Raw genomic sequence first — 15,331 nt, forward strand, 5'->3', positions numbered from 1 at the left:
AATCAAAGGGGCCATGAGGGGAGTGCCCCTCTGCTGGTTTCCCTGGTAACCAATAAGCCCATCAGTTCCCCCTATGACTGGTAACCTCCCCTTGTCCCTGAGTGAAGCCTGCCACCTGGTCCTGCCTGCCCAATGCCCACATGCTGGGGTGTCTCCCGGACCCTGATTAGACATGTAAGCACCCCCTACTCATTAAACCAGTGATGTCTGTTGCTGACTCAATTCTTTCTTGGATCTCAAGATTGAACAAGCACAAGGCTTGCAGGCCTGCAGGTGGCAGTCCAACAGACATCTATGCAGGGCTGCCTCTCAGGCCCCAAGGGGTGGGTGCTGAGAGGGGGGTCTCACCCCTTTCTTCCACTTGGGAGCAGGGGAAGCCACTGAAGGAGACCTCAGGGACCTCCCCCTGTGGACTGGAGCTCTCCACCTAAGGTGAGTTCTGGAACCAGGAATCAGAATCATGATTGAGGAGGCGTCTTTTCAGGCTCCCAATCTAATGGCTGCCGAGGGTCCTTACGGAGTCTTAGTCAAGAAGGGAGGATTCCTGAGACAGTTCGGAAGGATCACGTGACCCTTGTGTGACCAGGAAGTATAACAACCACGGCCTCAAAGGGTCCCCGGGGTCAGATGGGAGTGAGAACGTGAGCGCCTGTGGTGCCTTAGCGCATGTGAATGTGCATGCGTGAGCGAGCGTGTCATGCGTCTCGCCTGTGCGTGAACACGATGCGTGCGTGGGCACGTCTGCGGCGAACGTGCGTGCCCGTGCGTGTCATGCGTGCGTGGGCACGTCTGTGGCAGACGTGCGTGTCGTGCGTGTCATGTGTGCGTGGGTGCGCCCGGTCCCCTGGGGGCGGGGAGTTCTCCCTCGGGGCTGCTGTCCCTGAGGGGGTGTAGTTGACGGCTTCCACTCCTGCTCCGGCTGGGGAAGCCTCACCTGGCGGGTAGTGGGGTCTCAGGACCCGTCTCGGGTCAGCAATGGCCGTGTTAAGCTCTCGGAGTCGGTTTCCTTGGTGGCTGACGAGAGCGGCGGACACTGTGGTGAAAGGACAGAACGGGCAGCTCGGAGGAGAGGCGACCCTCGTCCCTCCATCCCCACGGGCACGTACAGGCCCCCCAGGGGATTGCTGGCTGGGGGTGCCGTTGACTTCTGACAGGACGAGGTCGCCGGGCAGCGTGACAGCCGAACATCTGAGGGGAACCAGGGGAGGCTGGGGTCCGACGGGCCGCGCTTCTCCCATCCTTCCGCGCCCAGGGGCGGGTCTGAACCGCCACACGCTCCAAGGGAAGCCCCCACAGAAGCCCTGCCAAAGGCAGCGCCCCCCCCCCGCCCCGCCCCAAGACCTGTGGGCCAGGAACCCCGGCGGCAGGTGCGCCCTCGCCGCCGGGGGCCGATCTAGAGGCTGGAGAGACCGGTCAGCTCTGCGGAGAAGCATCTTCCGGCTGCTTGCACAGGGTTCAGTTGACGAAGCAGGAGCGGAAGGGAAGCCCGGCGGGGACCGGGCGAGCTCTCCTCTAGCCGGGGCTTCTTCCTGCTCGTGCGCCCCGCCAGGCAAGAGCAGGGTTAAGTGTGTGCGAGGGGAGGGGGGCGGGGGGGGGCGGAGAGGGAATCCCAGACCGCCGGAACTGGAGACTTCCCAGCCGAGGGCGAAGCGGCCGCGAGAGGCAGCGCCGGCCACCCCGTGGCTTCCGCTGGCACCTGGGCGCGCGGAGTCGGGAGGACACGTCGACAGCCGCCCGCAGGACACGCGGCAGACGCGCCACAGCCACCGCCAGGGTAAGTGCCGCCCGGGGGCCCCAGGGGCCGGCAGGGGCGTCAGAAACGCAGCGCTTTCTTGAGGAGCTGGGGTGTGCTGCTCTGAGAGCCATCCCTGTCTTCTTATTACTCATGCATTCAGACTCGCAACCAAGTCGTGGCAACAAATGCAGTCTGGAAACATCTTTACGGCAAAACAAAGAATTCTGCTTTCCTGTTGACAACTCAGAGTGCTGGCTGGAAAGCCAGAGCCCAGAGACGGATTGGTCTGGTGGGTAGAGGTCTGCCTGCGGTCTCTGCTCTGACCACGCAGTCAGGGCTCCCTCCTTCTATTCGCTGCCCGAGTTCTTTTGTCGAGTCCCTGGTGACTGTCTTCTGTCTCGGCACCCAGGCTTGGATGTGCTGCAGACAAGCCCAATTAGTGACACTTTCTGCTCAATGTGCATCTCATTATGGCTGTTCTGAGAAAGTGTGGAGACGGGGCTGGGTACCCCAACCCACAGTGGGGAGAATAGGGTCCTCTCAGTGGCATATAACCTGTCACCAGTCTGCACTGTGGATAACCATGCTATGATGCATGGGGGGACCCGTCTTCTGGTAATGGCTTCATTTGAGCAAGTTTCAAAACTTCGCTTCGTGGTGCTTCTTGATGTGTCTGTTTCCCATTACACAGTCAGCCACCAGCGAAAGTGACAGTCGCGGTTTCCATGCGGAGTTTGTGAACCACCTGGAGGGGCTCCTCCACACATGCAGCGGCACCCACCACCCTCACTAACAGGCTTCCATAGCAGGGAAGGATGACAGCACTCCCCCCAGCCCCTGGGTTTGGGAGTTTTTCTGTTAGTTTTTAAATTAAAATACAAAACCCCACCTCTTAAATGGTAAAGAGATGAAAGAGAAGATTTGGAAATACTGTTGCCTGCCTAGCTGGAATGGTAACAGTGATAATAACATAGTAACAACATTAGTGACATAGCAACAGTAATAGTAACTTGATGACAGTAATAATAATACACAGTGTTCCTGCAGCTTTTTAAGTATGTTATGCTTTTATTTCTTATCTCATTTGATTTTGCAACTACCATTTTCAGATGAGGAAACTGAGGCTCGAGAGGTTAAGATCCTGACCAAGGACACATACCTAGTGAGTGGCAGGATTATTAACTACAGGGCTCTGAACGCTAAGTCCCACATTTTGTGCTTAAGTCATTTACCCTTCTTGTTCTCCAGTATACCTGAGTGCTGCCCTGGAAAATAGAAGGTGAAGCCTGGCTGGAGGTCTTTTAAAATGTCAGAACTTGGTATGTGTTTAAGATCCAGCAGTTAACAGAGTTAGATATTTATCTACCATCTACTATGTAGGTAATGCAAAGAGCCCAGGATGTTGATGAATCTGCACTGATGTGATCTACTGGGGAAATAGATGGAAATGTGAGCCGCTAGGAAGCCTTTCTTGGGTCGCTAAGAGTTGGACACGACTGAGCGACTTCACTTTCACTTTTCACTTTCACGCATTGGAGAAGGCAATGGCAACCCACTCCAGCACTCTTGCCTGGAAAATCCCATGGATGGAGGAGCCTGGAAGGCTGCAGTCCATGGGGTCGAGAAAAGTCGGACACAACTGAGCAACTTCAGTTTCACTTTTCACTTTCATGCATTGGAAAAGGAAATGGCAACCTACTCCAGTGTTCTTGCCTGGAGAATCCCAGGGACGGGGGAGCCTGGTGGGCTGCCGTCTATTGGGTTGCACAGAGTTGGCCACGACTGAAGCGACTTAGCAGCAGCAGGAAGCCTTTCTTAGTCCATCTCCCACATACTGCGTGTGTGTCCACAGGGACCTGCGTCCACTGAGCACCAGCTAGGCAGAGAAGGTCCTGGATCGTTTGTGGGAATTCTGGGAGGGGACTTTCTGTTAGGGGGAGGGTCCATGAAGGGTTCATTTGAGCAAGTTTCAAAGCCACCCCCACTTCTCTCTTGGTGACCAGCTTTAACCTCCTTGCTGGGCGTTCTCCACCCATGTTTGGGGCACTGTTCCTCCTCCCCAGAGCCCCCACCACACATACTGCGTGGGCTTCTTGTGGATTGGGGTGTAGGAGCCTGCTTCCCTTTCTCTGCAGGGAGCTGCTCTCCCACCGTGGGAGCCATGAACCCTGCCCCATGGGGGGTGAGGGGTGGGCACAGCCCTCAGGAGTGGTCAGAGGAGCCTTCTCTCTGACTCTGGGATCAGGCCTGCTCCTGAGCACCAGGCTGTTGCTGTTGTGGTTTTTCATCCTCATCAGAGGCCCCATAGTCCCACAGGGAGAGTTATCTTAACCCACTCAATGGTCACAGAAGCTGGACCTCAGGGCAGTTAAGACACTTGCCAAGGCCACCTGGCCGGAAGCTCTGAGCCTGCTGGCAACCTGGCTGTGCTGGAGAAGGGTCATCTGCCTCCCAGATGCAATCTTAAAGAAAAACAAAACAGATTGCTTGAGCTGTAACTCATGTACCGTACAGTTCACTCATTTAAAGAGTACAGTTCTCTGGTTTCCAGTCAGTCTGAGGAGTGGTGCAGTAGCCTCATTGCTAACAATTTCAGAACATGTTCATCAACCCATCACCAGTCACACCCTCTCCCCAGTGGCTGGAGCCCCTAATCCTCTCAATGTCTCTATGGATTTACCAGTCTGGGCCTTCCCCCTGAACAGAATCAGATAGTATTTGGCTTTTGTGTCTCTCTGCCTCCTTCAGCATCACATCCTCAAGGTACCTCCACGTGGCAGCCTGTGTCTCCGGGTGAGACCCCTGGCCTTTCCCACCAGAGCCCCTGAAGGCATCTAGAGACTTAGGAGGAGCCTCCAGCTTCATCTAGGGCACCGCTTCATGTTTTCTCATGGAGACCTCATGTTTTGCCCTGTTCTCCGTGTTGTGACAAATGAACACGGAAGGCTCAGGACCCCTGGCTGTCTCCAATGGGTTTGCTAAGTTAACAGCCCAGCCAGCTTTCACCATTAACCATGGGACTCTGCTGGCTTCCCTTAGCACTTGGACATGGAGAGGAATTTCCATTTCTGAAAGTGCAAAAGGGATTTCCAGGGGACCCTGGGGAACTTTTTCAAAATAGTGTATGAAGTGTGCATTTGAAAGCAAACAGCAGCCTCAGGCAAGATAAGTGAATATGTGTCATTTCAGCTGGACCTGCCTAAAGCACTATGTTATAAAAGATTGCAAAGCCCTGACTGGGATTTGGTGATTGATTGATGATGTCTGCTGTGGGCTAGGTAAGGGGTGACAGTGAGCTGTGTGGTGGCAGATTTAGGTAAAAGGGAGAAGTGGATCCTGGAAGCTAAGGCCAGGCACACTCAGAAGGCAAGCCTTGCACCAACCTGTGTGTGTGTGTGTGTGTGTATGGAAGGACACGTCCTCAGGCCCAGCTGTGCTGACCAGGCCAAGTTTCAGGCAAGCGGAGTCTGGACCCAGGCCCAGCAGGCTGGTTTCAGGGAGTCCATGAGGAAGTCATCTCCCAGGTCAGCCCCCTCTGAGTAATCGAGGATTTAATAACCAGAATCTCTTGCCTCCCCACATCTGGTGACTTTCGGGCCAGCACAGTGCGTTTCCTTCTTGGCCGGTGGGTCCCCACGGAGGGAGCATCGTGGATGGGTGCCAGTGCCGGGCCGGGGTCCAGCACCCGCCAGCCCCCACCATGTGCCCTCGCACCTCTGAAGTCAGCTCATTGCAGAGGAATTACGAGCCCGTCCCCCACTGTCCTGCCCCCGGCGCCTCCCCTGCTCACGACTAACGAACAGTCTTTGGCAGTTGGGGCTTCTGAGGAGTGTCCCTCCATTGGAAGGACAGCAAGTACAGTGAGCGCCCACGGAGGAGGCTGGAGGAGAAGGCCAGGTGCCTTCTCTGGGGATCAGGTGTCTGAGGCCCACTGCCAGGTCCCCATACTCATGCATGCATTTGTTTGTGACCTCCTGCTTAACTCATTTCTCTTGGAAAGTCAGTTTTTCCCCTTAAAAAGAGACCAAGCTAGCAGACAACCAGAGTGGGGAGTGCACGGTCAGTCTGCTCCCGTCTGGGCTAATGAGGACATCACCCCCACCTCTGGCTCTACCACGGCTGCTTCTGTTCTGCAGTGGGCAGGCAGGCAGGGCTGGCCTGAGGCTCCTCCCCATCCTGCTTAAGTGCCTGGGGGCCATTTATCCTGAGCAGACCCGGAGAGAGTGCCCTACCAGCCAGGAGAGTGGACCCCAGGGGGCCACTGCTCTCCATCTGGCAGGGTGACCTCAGCGTGGTCCCTACCACCACTGCTGTGTTGACCTTGCCAGCCCACAGAGTGTGCATGCCCTGTGCGCCTCTGCCCCCTTGGGCCTTTGAGAGCAGGTCTCATGTTTTAAGGTCTTGTGTTTTAAGATGAGGTAACTGAGGAGGCCCCCCAAAAGTGGCCCCCAAAGATGCCCCCATCCTGACCCCCAGAACTGCAGATATGTGACCTGACATGGCAGAAGGACTTTGCAGGTGTGATTAGATAAAGGATTGGAGATGGAGATGGATGGATCATCCAGGTGGGCCTGGCATAACCTCAGGGTCCTCATACAAGGCAGGGGACTAAGCCTCTGAAGTTGGACCTGTCAGGTCATGTGGGTGTTGTGTTCACGTTCCTGACCCATAAGTTGGGGACTTTATCAGTGAGTTCCCATCTTACCTCCATACACTTGGTAGATGAGAACAGGTATCCTGAGAGGTGGCCGCCCATGTAGGGGTGAATCCAGAAAACCCTCTGCCATAAAACAGTGTCCCCAAGGCACACACCACATGGCCTCGATCCTCTTGTTAGCAATCTTGATTTGTCCTCCCCACTCAGCTATGAAATACACACCCTCCAAGGAAGAAACCACGTGGAACATTAACGTTTTAGGGTGGGAGGTGGCTCGCACAGGATGTCTGGGCCCAGCCCCTTGTGAAATCACCCAGTGGGACGCCACTCAGCCCTGGCACATGAGAACTGCTGGTGGCAGGGAACAGAGCAGGAGCCCCTTCTGGGTGTCTTGTCCTGCTGACATGCATGGGCCTAGGAACCTGCATGTTTCACACGTTCCCAGGCAGTTCTGCTCATGCTGGTCTGGGGTCTACACTCTGAGAGCCCCTTTGGTTCATGCATTCCTTGTAGTAAACACAAGGTGAGTCATGGACTTGAAGGTGAAACGGGTAATGATACAACTTTAGAAAAAAGGAACAGGAGAAGATCTTCAGGACCTGGGCCAGGTGAAGTTCTGAGACCTGATGTTGCAAAGTGCAGCCCCTTGAAGGGTTGTCATAAAGGTACTGACCCCGATCAAATGGGCTTGGTCAAAGTATTGACAGATACTGGTGGAGAGGATGGACAGACAAGACCCAGGCTGAGGAAAGATGGTAAACCACAGAGCTGACAAAGGACCTGGGTCCAGAATATACAGAGAACTCGCAAAAGTCAACAGTAAGAAACAACCCAATTGGAAAATGGGCAAAAGACATGAACAGACCCCTCATCCGAGAGATACAGATGGCAAATGGGGCACAAAAAGACATTTAACATCATGAGTCCCTGGGGAAATGCATGTTAGGCCCGCAGTGAGACACGCTGCACACCTGTGCGAACAGCCACCATCCTCACGTCGGTAGCACCGGGTCCTGGCAGCATGGGGAGGAACCAAGTCTCGGCTGTTGCTGGGAACGTGCAGCACTGCATAGCCCTTGGAAAAACGGTTTGGCACTTTCCTCTAAAAGTGAAAATGCAGTCCAGTAACGACACTGAGGGCGTTTATATCCCTGAGAAATGAAGACCTGTCTTAACACGAGAACATGCATAGCAGTTGTACTTCTAGCAGCCCAAGCTGGAAACCACAGCTGTGTCCTTCACCTCTATGGAAAACCACTTGGCAGTGAAAAGGAATGAACTCTGTGAGTAGAGAGCTGCTCACACACAAGCACACAAATGCGCACATGCACCCACACACACGTGCTTGCCAAGCTGACGGAATCCAAACACACGTGAGACCTAGGCAAGCCTCCTGGCAGCGACGATGTGTCCTAGGTGTGTACAGGTTGTTAATGCAGGGGAGCTGGGAGTGGGGGAGGAGACATGGGCCCTCCTGCACGTGTCAGTTTCCTGTGAATTTGTCATTACTGAAAGAGTAAACTTTTAAATAAGGGGAAAACCAAAGACAAAGCACCACAAATTCTTGTTTTCTCCCTTTAATCTTTTTCACTTGGAGAGTGACTAAGTCCATCTGAGTCACGAGGCGGCTCTGGGGACTCAGGCTGGTCAGACCCCAGGGGAGGCGGGGCTTTTCCAGGAAGACCTTGACCTAGCTAGAGCTGGGGACCCCGTCTCGCTAAGCCTTGATAACGGATGAGTAACCTACCCAGTCATCATGCCTACTGTGTGAGTGAGTGTTCTGAAGGTTGTGTAGCATAGTAACATTTGTGGCTGTTCCCACCTATGGTGCACACTTAGCGTCCAGCCAGTAGATACTTACTGAGAACCTAATGTGTTCCAGACACAGAAGATGGAAGGGAAGCACAGAGAGGTAAAGCTGCTGGCCTCAGGTCACACAGCCAGTGAGTGGCAGAGTAGGGATGAACCTGACACTGATTCTGGAGGCCACACGCTTACCCACTCCCCATGACTAGACCGGCTGCCACATGCCCTGGGGGCCTTCATCACCCTCCTTCCTCAGCACAGATGAATTGGGGTCCACCCTGGGTCACCCAGCTCTCTGTACGGAAGGTGGCTGGGGTGAGGTGTGTCCCCACCATGGTGGGTCACCCATGAAGCCCTTTGTGGGGAGTAGTTTGTCTTACCTGAGTTCTGACCCAGCCCAGGCCCCTCAGGCAGCAGAGGCCAAGAGAGGCAGAGCCAGTCTGGCCTGAGGGCGCAGTTATGCCTTGGTTGCCAGAGCAGGTCTCTAGGCCTTGGGGAACCCTATTGCTGGGAGCACTGACAGCTGTCAAAGGGAGGGAAGCTGCAGGCTCTGAGTGCATGTCCTGCTCTGTGACCTACAGTAAGACCCTCGACCTCTCTGGTTGGGCCCCAGTCTCCGACTGAGGCTCTGACAGGCTGTGCTTGGGGATGCAGAGGCCTTTGCCCTCCTTTGCAACCGGGTCTGAGGTGAGTTCTGGTATGTCCTCTCTGAAGCTGCCAGCCCTTGTGGGTGATGTCGTGCTACCTAGTGGCCGGTCCCAGCATCACAGTTGAGAGACTGCGGTCACGTGTTCAGGGCCAGCTTCCCCACACCCGTCTCTGAGCTGCCATGTTCCTGTGGGGAAGAGGCCCTCCCTGCTCCTACACCAGGGGCTCCACCCAAGGTGGGGGTTTTTTCCCTCACCAGGAGCTCAGTTCCTGGGCTGTGCTGTGGGTGGTCCCGGCCCAGATAAGGGGCCCTGACTGCTAGGGTGCTGGACCCTTTCTCACTGTAAAGACTTTTAAACGTATAAAGTAAAAACTCTCTTTGGACATACCAAGGAGCCCAGCTCTATCGCAGTACAGATTCCCAGTAGAGCAAACCCAGTGATTCGTGTTTCTCACAGGGCTGAGTGGTGCCCAGCAGCCCCTGGGCTCAGATGCCATGCTGAGCACACACTGCCCCACTGGCACCGCGGGCTCTACCGCACATAGAGACCAATGTTCATACTTGAAGGAAACACTCTAGTTCACTAAACGGTAGAAAAAATGAAGATTTTAGTGTTTTTCCCACTCAACGTCATGGAGTCCTCTATCCATCCCGGGGATGGCAGATTTACCTTGGCTGCTGCTGCTGCTGCTGCTAAGTCGCTTCAGTCGTGTCTGATTCTGTGTGACCCCATAGACCGCAGCCCACCAGGCTCCCCTGTCCCTGGGATTATCCGGGCAAGAACACTGGAGTGGGTTGCCATTTCCTTCTCCAATGCATAAAAGTGAAAGTGAAGGCACTCAGTTGTGTCCGACTCTGTGCAACCCCATAGACGGCAACCCACCAGGCTACCCCGTCCATGGGATTTTCCAGGCAAGAGTACTGGAGTGGGGTGCCATGGCCTTCTCCATTACCTTGGCTAGGTTCATCAAAAATACAGATTGCTGGGCCCCCAAGAAGATCAGATCCGGGATCCCTATGGGCAGAACCCGGGAGTCTGCACTGTAAGCCGTGGCCCTAGAGGATGTTTATAGCATTAAAGCCTGGAACTTTCTTGAGGGTGCAGGGCAGGTTCTAGTAACTAAAGTCTCAGTGTGTTTCAGCTGCACACCAGGAGCCACATCCCCAGGTCACAGACAGACAGCCACTAGGGGTCTTCCCTCCCCCTACCTCCCCCTCCCTCCCAGCCTAGCTCACCCCTCTTCTTCCTTTTTCCTTTTCTAGGCAATCACACCCATAGATGTGTTTTTCTCTGTGGCTGGCTAGTTAGTTACTGACCGGCATCTCTATATTAAAGTTGCTTTAGGGCTTTCGGAGGTGGTTTGTTCTTCCAGGGGGTCTTCTCTAGAGTCCTGGGCAGTACTTCAGGCCTTTGGACTTTCCTTGAGGGCCATTCACAGCAGGGCCCAGAGGCGTCAAGGCCTTGGGGCTGGGGCCTCACATCAGCTGCCAGAGGCACAGGCAGCAGGGAGGACCCAGTGTCTGGCCATGCCGGGTGGAGGGCTTGCTTTGGGGCCAGTAATGGATTTAGGAGTAGAGTCTGCATTTGGTTCACTTTCCAGTTAATCTCTATATACAGCTGAGCCTAAGCTTCCTCGTCTGAGGAATGAGGATGAAATGAAATGCAGATGGTTGGCACATTACCGATGCACATTGTCCTCTTTCTTCTGTGCCGAGTGGGCCAATCTGGGCTCAGGGCCGCACTGGCCATTTCCTGACAGTAAGACCCCAATGGGAAAGGGTCATTTCAAAAAGAAGATAAATATCTGACTGTAACCAGTACAAAATGCACACATCAGAGATTTTATTTCACTCATTAATGAGAGAACCAGGGAGACATTGCCCATGTTTCAAAGGTTTCAGAGAACCACATGTGCAGGCAATGGGGATCTACAGAGGGGCTGAGCCGCCTGGCACTGCACCTGCCTTTCTGTGGATAGAGATCACGCTGCAGGGCTGGCAGTGAGGGCAGAGAGGCAGAAGGGGTTTGTCCATTTCTGTCTATGCAGGTTTTCCTGATGCTTGTAGCTGTTGAATGGTAGTGACATTCCCCCAGTCTCCAAGTTGTCCAGAGAGTAAAGGAAAGAGATGGAGGAGGAAAGGCTTTGCAGAGGCTTATGTGTGTCAGATTTGTGGAAGCTGAGGGGCTCGGGGGACGCAATGCAGCCACACCTTCACGTCAGTTCTTGGCTCAGCTGGAGCCTGGTTCAAACTCACCGCCCCCTCCCTTCAGCACAGGCTCCTTTGGCCCAGAACCCTGGCACCTGAGTAGCCTGCAGCGCATTCATCGCTGTAAAGCGGAGTGAGAGTGCCCTCGGGCTGTGGGAATCATAGCTTTTCTCCCAGTCACTGTTTCCCTTTCCAAGCAAATGGCTCAAAACAACCAAACACCCCGTGTGCAGAGATGAAGGACACCTGCTCCTGCCAGGGGCCAGGGCCCAGGCTTGGATGTGATTTCCACAGAGGGCAGGACACAGAGATGGAGACACAAGTGCGGGGAGGTGTCCCCTGCTGAGCATGCAGCCTCCACCCACCAGGGAAGATGCTGGCCGGCCAGAGGAACTGGACATGGGAGCGGGTGCTCTGTTCCCAGCATCTCCCCACAATTGGAGAGCACTTTGAGGAAGGCGGTTTCGCCCCAGTCCCTAAACTCTGGTCTTGGTTAATTCAGAAACATCAGAGTGGTTGCGGGTGAGGGAAGACAGGTCACCATGGGTGGTGGGTGTGGACACCCCTAGTTGTTCTAACCGAGCTGTGGGAAGATGCTGGAGCAGGGATGCTGGGATCAGCTTGAAGAAAACCGTGGTTTGCCTGTCCTGACCAAGTCTCTCACAGCTTGGGAAGCAGTCCTTTCTGGGGAGGCCGCTCAGCAACAGGAGCCTGGATCTGCCACCAACAGAGCTGAGAAGCCCCCTGCTTCCACACGGGGTTCTGGAGGGAGAAGACACTGGCTGCGTGTGGGTGATGAGCCCTGGGAAGGTGGGTGGGGCATGCACCCCCACTCCCCCTCCCTTCTCCAGCCTTCCTGCCTCCAGGGAGCATCGGGTTAGCCTGATGGTCTCTGAGGATGAACATCCTTGAGGGGGTGGAGCAGGCCTGGGCGTCCCTTCTTGGCGGTGCCTCCAGGGTTTGAGACGGGGCTCAAGGCCCCCTCCTCTGCCTCTCACAAGTCATAGAAAAGGCAGATGATAAATTCATTTGTGCCTCTGAGCTTTGCTTCCATTTCATGAGTGATGTCATCAGCCCTTTTGGGAGGCATTACTAGCTACAGGGCTGGGAAAGTAAGCCGAGGGGGCTCCCCTGAACCCCAGGCAGCTGGGGAAGGTGGTCATGTGTCAGTTATTAGGGTCACCTGAAAATGCATCAGTGGCAGAAGGCTGGGCATTCCCAGGCCTGAACCCCAATGTGAGCAGCTGAGTGGAGGTATCTCTCCCCGCTCCCCCAGGCCAGGCACCACCCTGTGTCCATGGAGCACTCAGCTGGGCTGGCGGGGCTGGCGGCATCCAATCCGCCAGAAATCGTGAGTCACCACGGCTCCGGGTGGACCTCACGAGTGAGGACAGAAGGTTCCCACGCGCCCTCTGTACTTGGCTCTGGGTGGGCAGAAGGTACAGGGAGAGGAAATGGAAGGCGGATGCTCGGCCATGTCTCCTAGGGGATCTGGGAACAGGGGCCTCTTCCAGGGAGACAGAGGCCAGGCTGAAGTGCCAAGGCAGTCTCCCATGGCAACCACATGGCTGCAGCATGGGCTGGCCTTCCTGGGACCTTTCGAGGTTCTGGAGAAGCCCTAGGATAAGGTGTGGATGTTCTGTCCTCGCTCTTTGTTGACCAGATGCCTCTTGTGTGCCCCGCATTGATCTGTGCTAAGTGTCAAATTCAGAGAATTTAATAAGAGATTTGTACAAAGTCAGGCAGAAAATAGAAGCTAAGCTGATGCATCCAAAGCCAGCTCACAGGCTGAAAATTTCAGAACTATTGATCATGGCCATTGAGTGGGTGAATGCACTTAGCTCAGGGATCTGCTAGCAGAGGATGGACTTGTGCTTGACAGGGATTTGGTCTTGGCCGCATGGCCCTTGCCGTCTGGCTGTGGATCGTGGTGTTGGCCTGTCTGCTCCAGTCTGGCCCTGGGCCTGCGTGAGAGTGAGTAGGTGAAATTCCAGAAATGTTTAAGTATATCTATACTTTATTCCAGTGACCTCAGAATAATAAATCATTTTGTCTGTTGTTCGGTAACCTTTAAGTCCTGCCTTCCTAATCCCTAATTGGCAAAGCAATTGCAACACCAAATTGCATAGTTCTGATGTAACTATGTAAATATTAACATGCTAGGTCCTGGCTTTGGTTTACTCTTTATAATTTGGGTTGTATTTTGTCAAAATACGCCTTTTCCTTCTTATTCCATGGGGTGCTAGAGTTTCATTAAAACGTGTAGAGCTACAGTGAGCCTCTTGTCCCCATCAGAGCTGTTTCCTGCCCTGTTTTCAGTTGCACACAGTAGTAAAACAAACGGTGTGAAAGAACCCCCCGCCCTGTGGCCAGCCACAGCAATCATCCACGTTGCGTGGTTTTGCTTCCTCAGTTCCTCCCACCCGTGCCCACCCCATGCCTGCCACCTGAGTGCTTAAAGCAGACCTCAGCATGGATTGCCCAGCGGGCCGTGATGTTGGGGTCCCTCTGTTCTCTGGAAGAACTACTTGCCTTCTGCCTGGCACTTCAGCACTGGTGAGCAAGCCCAGGTCCATGGCTTCATCGGGGACTGACCGAGTCTAGCATTGGTTCCTTGCTTCTAGGACTTTCCTGCTTCACACAGGATCCTGTAAAGCAGAGTGAGGGGAACCAAGCATTCATCCTGACGAGTGAGCAGCCTCCAAAACCTAGGCACATGCATCAGTGTGATGATCACGCCAGGGCTGTGCGTGTGCTGCTTCGCTTGAATCCGCACGTCTTCATATTTTTGGTGCTACAATCCATCCTTGCCCAGTGGGAACCCTTCGAGGTGCTTCTGAGTCCTTTCAAAGTCTTAGTTTTTATTTTTCACGTTAAATGCTTTCAATCATTTGAATTTTACATGTTGATGAGTTCGGACAAATTTATACATGCATATAACCTGCATCACAATCGAGATAAATTGCTTTCATCAGCCCAGTATACTGCCCCACCTAACCTGCTTCCTCTCAGATTAGGTGGGTCTTTTCTAAATTGTCAAGTGAATGGGACCATCCACTACGTACTTTATGTGCATTCAGCTTCATTCACAGCATCATGTTACTGACACTTACCTGCTTAGTGTTGTTTAGCAGAGGTTGATCCCCCATCATTACCCGCAGCATCCGGTGTTTGGCTCTTTGCGTGTCCCCATGTTGATGGATGAACTTCCCTGGTGGCTCAGACGATAGAGAGTCCACCTGCCAATGCAGGAGACTCTGGTTCAATCCCTGGGTTGGGAGGAACCCCTGGAGAAGGGTATGGCAATCCACTCCAGGAGCCTGGCAGGCTACAGTCCATGCTATAGTTAGCCCAGTCGGACACGACTGAGCAACTAACACCTTAATGTTGATGGACATTTGGGTTTTTTGTTGTCCTTTGGGGCTGTGATGAATAAAGCTCCTGTGAACCTCCATGTACAAGCCCCTGTGTGCACTTGTCATTTTCATCTTTTGGGTGAGTACCTAGGAATGGAATTGCTGTGTCTTAGACAAGTGTAAGCTGAGGTGTTAGTCGCTCAGTCATGTCTGACTCTCTGCAACCCCATGGACTGTAGACTGCCAGGCTTCTCTGTCCATGGGATTCTCCAGGCAAGAATACTGGAGTGGGTTGCCATACCCTTCTCCAGGGATCTTCCTAACCCAGGGATCGAACCCAAGTCTCCTGTATTGGCAGGTGGACTCTACTGTCTGAGCCACCAGGGAAGCCCGTCCAAGTGTAGGCTTAACTTTATAAGCAGCTGCTGAGGTGTTTTCCAACGTGGCTGCCCGCTGTGCACTCCAACCAGGAAGGTGCCTGAGATTGAGTGTCAGAGCTGGGAGGAAGCTGAGGCAAGTGAGCCCACTCCTGGGGTCCCTGTTGCCCAGACCTCCATGAGCCTGGGAGGGCACCCCTCACAGTACCACCTGGGTGCCTGATTGCCCCCCATCCTCATCAGCACTTGGTACTGTCAAACATTTTAAACATTTTTTAGCCATTTTAATAAGGGTGTAGTGGTACACATTATGGTTTTAATTTTCATTTTCCTAGTGACTAATAATTTTGAACATTTTTTCATGTGCTTATCTGCAATCTTTGATGAAGTGTCTACTTTAATCTTTTACTTATTTTTTATTGGGGTATTTTTCTTCTTATTAATGAGTTTTGAGAGCTTTTATATGCAGTCTGGACACAAATCCTTGATGAGATATGTGTTTTGTGAATATTTTTCTCCTAGTCTTGGCCTTGCTTTTTCATT

General features: G+C 53.7%; 1 protein-coding gene across 1 annotated transcript in view; it reads left to right on the forward strand.

Annotated features, from left to right (window-relative positions):
• The first annotated feature begins 1,395 nt into the window (after positions 1–1,395).
• The window catches only part of ZNF469 (zinc finger protein 469), a 250,436-nt gene continuing 236,500 nt past the window's right edge, over positions 1,396–15,331 (forward strand). The window contains exon 1 of the mRNA XM_024978913.2: positions 1,396–1,774. The gene's annotated coding sequence lies outside the window, so the exon portion shown is untranslated. The remainder of the gene's footprint in view (positions 1,775–15,331) is intronic.

This window comes from Bos taurus, chromosome 18 (genome assembly GCF_002263795.3).
Source record: "Bos taurus isolate L1 Dominette 01449 registration number 42190680 breed Hereford chromosome 18, ARS-UCD2.0, whole genome shotgun sequence".
Classification (NCBI taxonomy): domain Eukaryota; kingdom Metazoa; phylum Chordata; class Mammalia; order Artiodactyla; family Bovidae; genus Bos; species Bos taurus.